Source organism: Fundulus heteroclitus, unplaced genomic scaffold (genome assembly GCF_011125445.2).
Source record: "Fundulus heteroclitus isolate FHET01 unplaced genomic scaffold, MU-UCD_Fhet_4.1 scaffold_252, whole genome shotgun sequence".
Lineage (NCBI taxonomy): Eukaryota > Metazoa > Chordata > Actinopteri > Cyprinodontiformes > Fundulidae > Fundulus > Fundulus heteroclitus.
Genome location: NW_023396663.1, coordinates 132,887 through 141,846, shown reverse-complemented (window position 1 = coordinate 141,846; position 8,960 = coordinate 132,887). Strand labels below are relative to the sequence as shown.

Here is an 8,960-nt window from a genome sequence, read left to right as displayed (position 1 = left end):
CCTGTTTCCCGAGTGTATTCTGCATGTGGGCGAAACAGACAAAGCCAAACATGACTGAAGAACACTCTGGCCACACAGACCCAGCAAATACACTCGGTCGAACTATAACACCTCAACAGGATCAGATTCGGGGTTTAGAATCCTCTGTGGTCGGCTTGCAAGATCAGCTGCAGGGCTTAGCTGCCCAGATGAACCAGCTAGCTGGTATGTTTAGCACTAGCCGGCAGCCAGCCACTTCCGCTTTCTCGAGTCCTTCCCCCGAGTCTACGTCAGTTATGACGTCCGCGCCCGTTCTTGAAACTTCCTCACCGTCCCCGGAGAAGTACTCCGGAGAGGTAGGTGATTGTGGCGGCTTTCTGTTCCAGTGTTCCCTAGTGTTTAATCGGTCCCCGCGTACATTTGCCCATGACCATTCTAAGATTTATTTTGTTTTAAGGCTTTTAACAGCCGAGCCCTGAGGTGGGCAGAATCCCGTTTTCCTGACTGTCAGCAATTCGGTTGCACATTTAGCGAATTTATTACAGAGTTCAAGACGGTTTTCGCAGCTAAATCTGACGAGGCCCAGGACTCCCAACATTTACTTACCATATGACAGCGGGGCAGACGAGTAGCCGACTTCGCCATTGAGTTCCGTACAGTGGCGGCGGCAGCTGGTTGGGAACAGCGTGCCCTACAGTCTGTGTTATTTCATTCCCTTGACGAGTCCCTTAAGGATGAGCTTGCGCGCGTTGAACAGCCCAGCACCTTGAATGAATACACTGCGCTGGTGGTGCGGTTAGACAACTGCTTACAGGCGCGGGGTAAGAGCCGCCCCGAGCGGCCGCCAGATTTCCGTCTGGCTCCAATCGAGCGGACCTCCGCCAGATCCGCTGTAGCGCCTCCCTCTCCACCGGAGCCTATGCAGTTGGGCCGTGTCAGACTGACACCCAATGAAAGGCAGCAGCGTATGAGCTCTCGGCTCTGCATTTACTGTGCCTCTCCCGCGCACTTTATAAAGGACTGCCCCAATCGGCCAAAACGATCAGGTCCGTCAGTTGTAGAGGTGGAACCAGCGGATCAACATAAGTCATCCCCTTCGTCTCTTCCACGCCTCTGTTTACCAGCTGTTGTCGTCTCTGGCCGAGACACGTTTAAATTGTCCGCCTTAGTTGACTCTGGTTGTGACTTTAATTTAATAGATCGGTCTTTTGTCCTCCAGGCCAAGATTGAGACGGTTCCTTTAAGCTCGCCCCTCCAGGTTTGTGCCCTGGGTAGGGGAGTTCTCCCACAAATTACCCATAGAACTACCTCCCTGGAACCCGTGGTTTTAGGTAACCACCGTGGACGCGTCACATTCTTAGTTTTCCCTGTCAAACAGGCTCCCGTGGTTCTTGGTTTCCCGTGGCTACAGCACCACAATCCGCAAATCAATTGGGCCGACCGTAGGGTGGAGACCTGGTCACCCAGTTGTCACGCCTACTGTTTCAGTGGTAAGCTTCCCTAGTCCCAGATTCCCACACTGCCCAGCGCTCAGGTGTACCCCGAGGCTTTAAAGTTAGTGCCTAAGCACTATCATGACCTAGGGCAGGTTTTTAGTAAAGAGCAGGCCAGTTCTCTTCCTCCGCACCGCCCGTACGACTGTGCGATCGATCTCTTGCCTGGTGCCCCGTTGCCGACAAGCCGTCTTTATAATATCTCTCAGAGTGAACGTCAGGCTCCCGAGAAATATGTAAAGGAGTCCTTAGCCGCAGGGCTTATCCGCGCGTCATCTTCGCCTCTAGGGGCAGGGTTCTTCTTCGTAGGCAAGAAGGATGGTTCCCTTCGACCTTGCATAGACTCCATCCATCCATTTTCCAAACCGCTTAATCCCTCATGGGGTCGCGGGGGGTGCTGGTGCCTATCTCCAGCGTTCACTGGGCGAGAGGCGGGGTACACCCTGGACAGGTCGCCAGTCTGTCGCAGGCTTGCATAGACTATCGGGGATTAAACGTCATCACAGTTAAAAACAAGTACCCTCTCCCGCTCCTCTCCTCCGCGCTAGAGCCTGTACAATCTGCCACCATCTTCACTAAGCTGGACTTACGTAACGCTTACCACTTGGTGCGGATCCGCCGGGGAGACGAGTGGAAGACAGCCTTCAAGACCCCTTTAGGACATTTCGAGTACCTAGTCATGCCGTTCGGCCTGTGCAATGCTCCAGCTGTCTTTCAAGCCCTGGTGAATGACGTCCTACGCAACTTACCTTATTATAAGTTATAAACCTGTTATAAACTGTAACAGTCTAGAAGTGCATTGAGCTGAAAAGATCAGCAGCTGGATTGTGCGTAAAGACGCAGCGTGAACCTCTGTGTGCTTCAGTGTTGCTGCTGAGGGGAAATTGTTGACCATAATACCCCCACCCCCGCCCCCAAAATTGGCATAATCTCACTCTTAACTTTTGATCAAAGTTGAGAGGTCTGATTATTACACACCATGCCATATCACATGACACTACTATTTTGGGAATAATTACACACAGAGAATACATTCAAACAATATTTTATTATACACATATGTGTATACATAATTTATGTAGACAAATGATTTCGTCCTACACCTTTTGTGAAGTCATTCCCAAGAGCCATAATAGACAAAAAAATCAATGCATCACACGTGTTAAGATACAGCTGGCTGTGATTATACACCTGGCCAGTAGGTGGTTTTGTGTGCACATGAAGCTCCAAGAAATTGACCCTTTCTCGAACCAGTTGGCTCAAGTGGTTCAATGTCTCATGAGGCTTCATCTCACCATCACTAGTTGCCTGTAAGAATTTTTAAGGTCCAGCAGGTGTCAGTATTCAGTGACACAGTATCGGCACAGTATTAACACAGGGCCGTTCTTGAGCGTTCTCGTGTGCTCGTGTGCTCGTGACACGTCATCAGCCTCAGCCCGAGCACTGTTCCGATTGCCGAGAACGCCAAACCGAGAACGCGCCGAATTCCCCGGATGTTGTTCTCGCCCGCCCTCTTTATCGAGCATGCATCAGAGCAGACTTGTGCGTTCTTCATACTGACCGCTTGCCCAGAATGCACCGCGGCAAGATAATTTTGAGGCTTTTTAGAAATTAAAAATGTTATTTTAAAAAAAAAATTCAATAAGATTTATTGTGGTGTAGTATATAAATAGTTTTGAATGTTAAAGAAATGCTAAAGAACTGTGCGTCTCGTGACGTCACAAGTACGCTTCTGTTCCAATACACCATACGTGCTGCGTGCTCGCGTTCTTGTCAAGTCCGATCTTCCTGTGTTCTCGCCAAGACCGGACTTGACGAGAACGCGAGTCCGTACTCGCGTTCTCGTGAAACGGCCACAGTTTGGCAATGTGTCGAAACCACTGAGCTATATAATACACTGGAGTGCTGATTTCGCCGAAAAACTGAAGTCACTGGCCGCCATCTTGCTACTCCCTACTATCACAGACTACCATAGGATTTGGTTGCAACAATAAGCAGTTTTCTGGCTGTCTGAAAACGTTTCATAGATAATTTTACAGTCAGTGGATGTACTAACACTATCAACTACTAGGAAATTAGGTGCTGAAATATTTTACATGTTATTCATATTAAATATATATATATATATATATATATATATATATATATATATATATATATATATATATATATATATATATATATATATATATATAAAGTATGTGTGTATGTATGTATATGTATACATATATGTAAATATATGTTTTTGTATATTGTTATTTATATATTTATAAATGTTATATATATATATATATATATTTAAATAAATAAAATGCAAAATATTTCAGCACATGACTTTCTCATTACTTGATAGTTTAAGAACATAACATAAAAGTTTATGGCATTTGACATTTTAAAAGTTTTAAGCCTCCCCTGAACATGAGAAAATCCTCGTTATTTGATGCTGTAGCGCACATATTCCCTAGTTACTGGGGGGAATAGTTACTGGGGGAAATAACAGTGGGCGATTAGCACTCCAGTGTATAATATAGCTCAGTGGTCGAAACGCTTCATGACGCCTCATCGACCCATCACTCCTCACAGGTACGAGGCACAGGAGACAGGTCAGAGGCCTAGGCATACCACGATTGTCTTAACATTCTGGCGTTTTCCATCTGTCTGAGCACTCCTTAAGAAGCCGGTGAGAAACGCTCCTGACGAGCCGCAGGTGTGGGCCACGCCCCCCAGTCAACTAGAACCATCTGTGGAGCAGAGTTAGAGCACGGAAACCACAGAGAACCCTGACAATTACAATGTTTGTTTTGAGTTTACACATTATATATTGTTCAAGATGAGTCCAGAAATTGGTCATTGGGCACAATGATAAAATAAATGAGATAAGGTTTCTGGTTCTATATTACAAAAACTGCATTTAATTTCGGTATCTGAGAATTTAGAAAAAAAAATTGTCGGCTATATAGTGTGTAAAATTTTGATGTGAATCTCTTTTATTTTATTGGATATACAGTATTTATAAGACAATAACCAGGCCTTCTTCCAGTCAGTTTCCATAAAGATGTTATCCCAAAATGCTTTTCCTCGTGGATTTATCCTTCTCTTTTTGTAAAAACAGTTACGTATATGTTTGTTGTTGCATTTTGAGTGCTACATCAAGACCATTAATCATAAGAAGGGGTTTTATTCTAAGAGCTTCATGGTACTGATAATGGCTCCGGATCAGGAGAGAAAGGCCACTAGGGATAGCCTTAGTTAGATAATTAAATTCTTTATATGTGACTGGAAAGGATTTAAGACTAAGGAAACGGTTCATAACCAGATTTTATACCATCAGAATCAAAAAGGTTGCATACAAAAATTATATTTTTATCAACCCAGTTCTGTAAAAATATAGATTTTTTCCTCATAATAATATCTTCTTTATTCCAAATGAAGGTTTTGTGAGGAGAAAAGTTGTGGGAGTAGCACAGTATCCACGCTAAGAGAGCCTGTTGGTGAAATTTGGATAGTTTTACAGGTAATTTAGTAACACTGTAATTACAGGTGGAGTAAAAAGTGCGACCACACAATTTTAAAAAAATATTATTCAGAATAAAAAACCAAATTGAATTAGGGTTTTTGAGACATTCCTTAATCCATTTTATTTTAAAGGTGTTATTCAAGTCATTGAAATTTAATAATTCAAATCCTCCTTGTATCCTAGGTGCTGAGAGAATTTCATTCTTCAAAAGAGGTTTCTTATTTTTCCAGGTAAATTTGCTCAGAATTTTATTTATTTATTTGGATAATGAATTTCCAATAAAGAGCGATAGGGCAGGATATACCAGTCTCGAAATGCCTTTGGCTTTTGATAAGAGAACTCTGCCAAAAATCGAAAGGTCGCGTTGAAGCCACATATTCATGATATTTTGGATTTTTCTAATTCTGGGGAGGAAATTAAGTTGCTGTCTGGAAGACAAATCTTTAGTGATATCTATTCCTAAGGATTTCACTGTTTTCTTTACTTGGATATTACACGTTTGTACAATCAGTACCATAAAGACACCAGATTTCGCATTTGTTAATGTTGAGATATAAACCTGAAGCTTTCGAAAAATCATTGATTCTAAAGCTTGCTCAATTTGAGATTTGTCTTTTAGAAATAGAGCTGTATCATCAGCTAATTGTGTAATTTTAAGTTCCTTTTGAAATATGGTTAAACCCTTTAAATCGTTATTATTTAGGATTTTAATGGAAAGGAGTTCTGCCGCAATTAAGAATAAAAAGTGAGAAATTGGGCATCCTTGACGGACGGAACGGCTATTTGGAAATCTTTTAGAGGTGGTGGGATGGATCATTAAATTAGTGTTAATGTTTTTGTATAACATTTTAACAATTGAGATAAAGCTTTCTCCGAATCCCATTAACTTCAATGCATTAAAAATAAAGGGGTGTTCTAACGTATCAAAAGCTTTGTAGAAATCCAGAAATAAATGGTAAATGGCTTGTACTTGTATAGCGCTTTTAACTAGTCTTGATGACCTCCAAAGTGCTTTACACTACAGTCTTAGTCCTTCACGTACACATTCACACCCTGACGGTGGTGAGCTATGTAAGTAGCTACAGCTGCCCTGGGCAGGCTGACAGAGGCGAGGCTGCCATACAACGCCGTCACCGGGCCCTCTGACCACCGCCATCAGGCAATGTGGATGAAGTCTCTTGCCCAAGGACACAATGACAGAGACAGTCAGAGCAGGGGATCGAACCGGCAACCCAGCAAGACGAGCCTCTTTATATGATTTCTCAGTCCACGAACATTAAGTGAAACTATCTTCAATGTGTTAAAATTAAAAATATCCATTTCCAGTGCAGAGAAAACTTAGAAGATTAGAGATATAAGAGCACATTGTCTGAAGAACAACAAAATGATAATGTAAGCCCTGAAAAAGGGCTTCCTAGTGCAAAGGCTTCGAACTGTGAACTGTGAAGTTTAGGTACCATTAATCAGTTTAAGTATTTTAAGCAAGTAAAACTGGAATGCATTGCATAATATGTGTTTTAACAGTTAACAATTAAACAAGATGTTAACAAACATTTTTGACTTTTTCTTTTTTTTTTTCCTCCTGGCCTTCTCTCTAATAGAAAAAATAGAACAAAACAGTCTATAGGTGAAGAGACAACAACAAACCCATGGATGTCACGCTAGACATCTTTTAAAGAGTCAGCAGTGATTCTCTTTTCCTCGATCATCACATCTGGACCACGCCATGCTGTCTTCTTTCCATCTTTGCGGGCTTTTTCAACAAGTGGCCAAAGTTTATTGCATCGCTGTCTTTCACCATAGGTCAGGTCCTCCGTAAGTCACAGCTTTTTCTCTTTTGTCACGGCGGGAGTCATCGAGTATTTCCATATTTTCTGCCTGAAGGTGCGCATGGTGAATTGGATTATCACAGGACGGGGGCTTTTGTCATCTCTGGGACGTCCAACTCTGTGAATCGTGTCGACGAGAAAGCCTAGCTTGCTCTTTTCATCTGGAGCCATCTGCCCAAAAATCTGGAAGATCTGATTCCTTAGATCTTTTATGGATTCATTGGTGGATTGCGGTAGGTTGAAAAGTTTTAGATTCCAGCTGTAACGCTCTGCTTCTTCAATCTTTTCATCTTGTTCACTGAGCCGGTGGTTCACCATTTGCAACTTGTCATGATTTGTCTTCGTTATGAGTTTGATACCTTCCATGTTTTCTTTGACAGCTACAATCTCTTCAGTGTTATGGGTGATTTTTTTGCTTGACATATATGAACCTGCTTGTTAACTGTTGAATAGCTTTCAGTATGTCTGCATTGGAAACCTTACCTTTCGAGCATGCTTTCTTGAAGACAGTACTTCAGAGAGGAGTATCAGGTAAAGGGGAGCATGAGCTGAATCATCATTCCAGTCCATCAAAATGCTCCCTTTTTTTTTTTTACGTTTTGTCATGTTGTTAGCGTTAGTCGGGGTAGGTAGAAGAGGTGAAAAAAGAAAAAGCTTCCCAGAATCGATAGCGGACTAGACTTTAGTTCTTTAATCTTTTCATTCACATACCAGTTCTTGAAAGTGATGTTCCGTTAAGTTTACTGCAGTTTATAGGTAAGTGGTGCCCAAAACTCGGAGGAGCTCACAGCAAAGCGTATGTGCTGGCTGCCATCTTGGCCAACCCCAGCATTCCGCTACTTTACAGCCAATGGGCGACTGAGTGACGCAAATATACCCCATAAGGATGTAGCTTCTAAAACACAATAAGCACTTATTGGAGTACTGCACCTTTTAATAATTTTGCTTGCTTTTGCCTCTCATTCGATGTTACAGCATGTTAGAGGGTAAGTTGTTTGTGGGACATAGGAAGAACTACAGTAACATAAAAATCCAAAAGCGCCCTCTGTTTAGTGCAGGGAGTTTCATTTGCCAGGCTGATAAAATCAGCTGATCTTTACCAGGTTCCGTGGTATAAACCTTAAAGAGAGCAGAATGTCACTGCAGATCCCACGTTTGTTTTCACCAAAGATGACACAAAAGAAAAGGCAGTATGTGGGTGCAAAGAAATCCGGATTCCTACCGTCTGATTGATCTCAGGATATGGAAAACGAAATGAGAGTTTATAAATCCCGACCATATCGAATTAAAGGTCAATGTGTTATTGTCCTGTGTGAATCATTATCTTGTTTCCTAGTTTTAGCTGATGAGAAGCAGAACAATCCTTTATTGTTATATATTTATACGGCTTATATGTAGTCTGGAGCGCTCTTTGATTCAGGTATTTCCAGGACTTAAATGGGATGAAGAGGATAATGGCGTATGGAAAAAGGGTATCACTTTATTCCCTGCGTCCCTAAATGTTATGTCCTCCCGCATGTGTTTGGCCACCATTCATTAATCATCTGCCTACCCACATTTCTTTCCTTTATTTCTGTGGAAATATGTGTTGTAATGTGCAGGAACATGTTAAAAGGTAGCAAACGTGTAAGGAATATGCTACTTAAAAATTTGTCAGTGTTTGACACTAACGCCACACCAGCAAAAACAAAGAACACATCCTTTATTTCACTTCTCTTCCATAAAAATTTGCAGGAACTCAAAAGGGGGTTTACAGTGTTCAGAAGGCTGTCAGTGGAGAAAAGAAGGTTGTGAGAGTTGGGGGTGGGTTATAAAAGATGACAACTCTGCTAAGAGCCAGTAGACAATGAAATTCAGCAGTTGTTTGCAGCGAAAATGCTGAAACGCAAGAGAGGCAGGGCTAACAATTTTGTCAAGGGATCATATCAAATGTAAGCCCAAGAATAATGTTTGGGTACACTAAGTTCTTACAGATCAAATGTGATCTCAGTGTAAATTTAACAGTCCTTTGTGGTATTATTAACCAAGCAGCATGGATCTGTGCAGATACTGGTCACTTTTTTTCTCACCATTATCAGGTGCAACACACAAAGTCATCTGACACCTGAGGCAAGTACCAACAGCATCAATTCATAACCACCA

General features: G+C 42.2%; 1 long non-coding RNA gene across 1 annotated transcript; it reads left to right on the top strand.

Annotated features, from left to right (window-relative positions):
* The first annotated feature begins 5,108 nt into the window (after positions 1-5,108).
* Positions 5,109-6,950, top strand: LOC118559249. The gene is made up of 3 exons (XR_004928724.1): positions 5,109-5,219; positions 6,591-6,792; positions 6,874-6,950. It is a non-coding gene; the product is annotated as an uncharacterized LOC118559249 (long non-coding RNA).
* Positions 6,951-8,960: the final 2,010 nt, after the last annotated feature.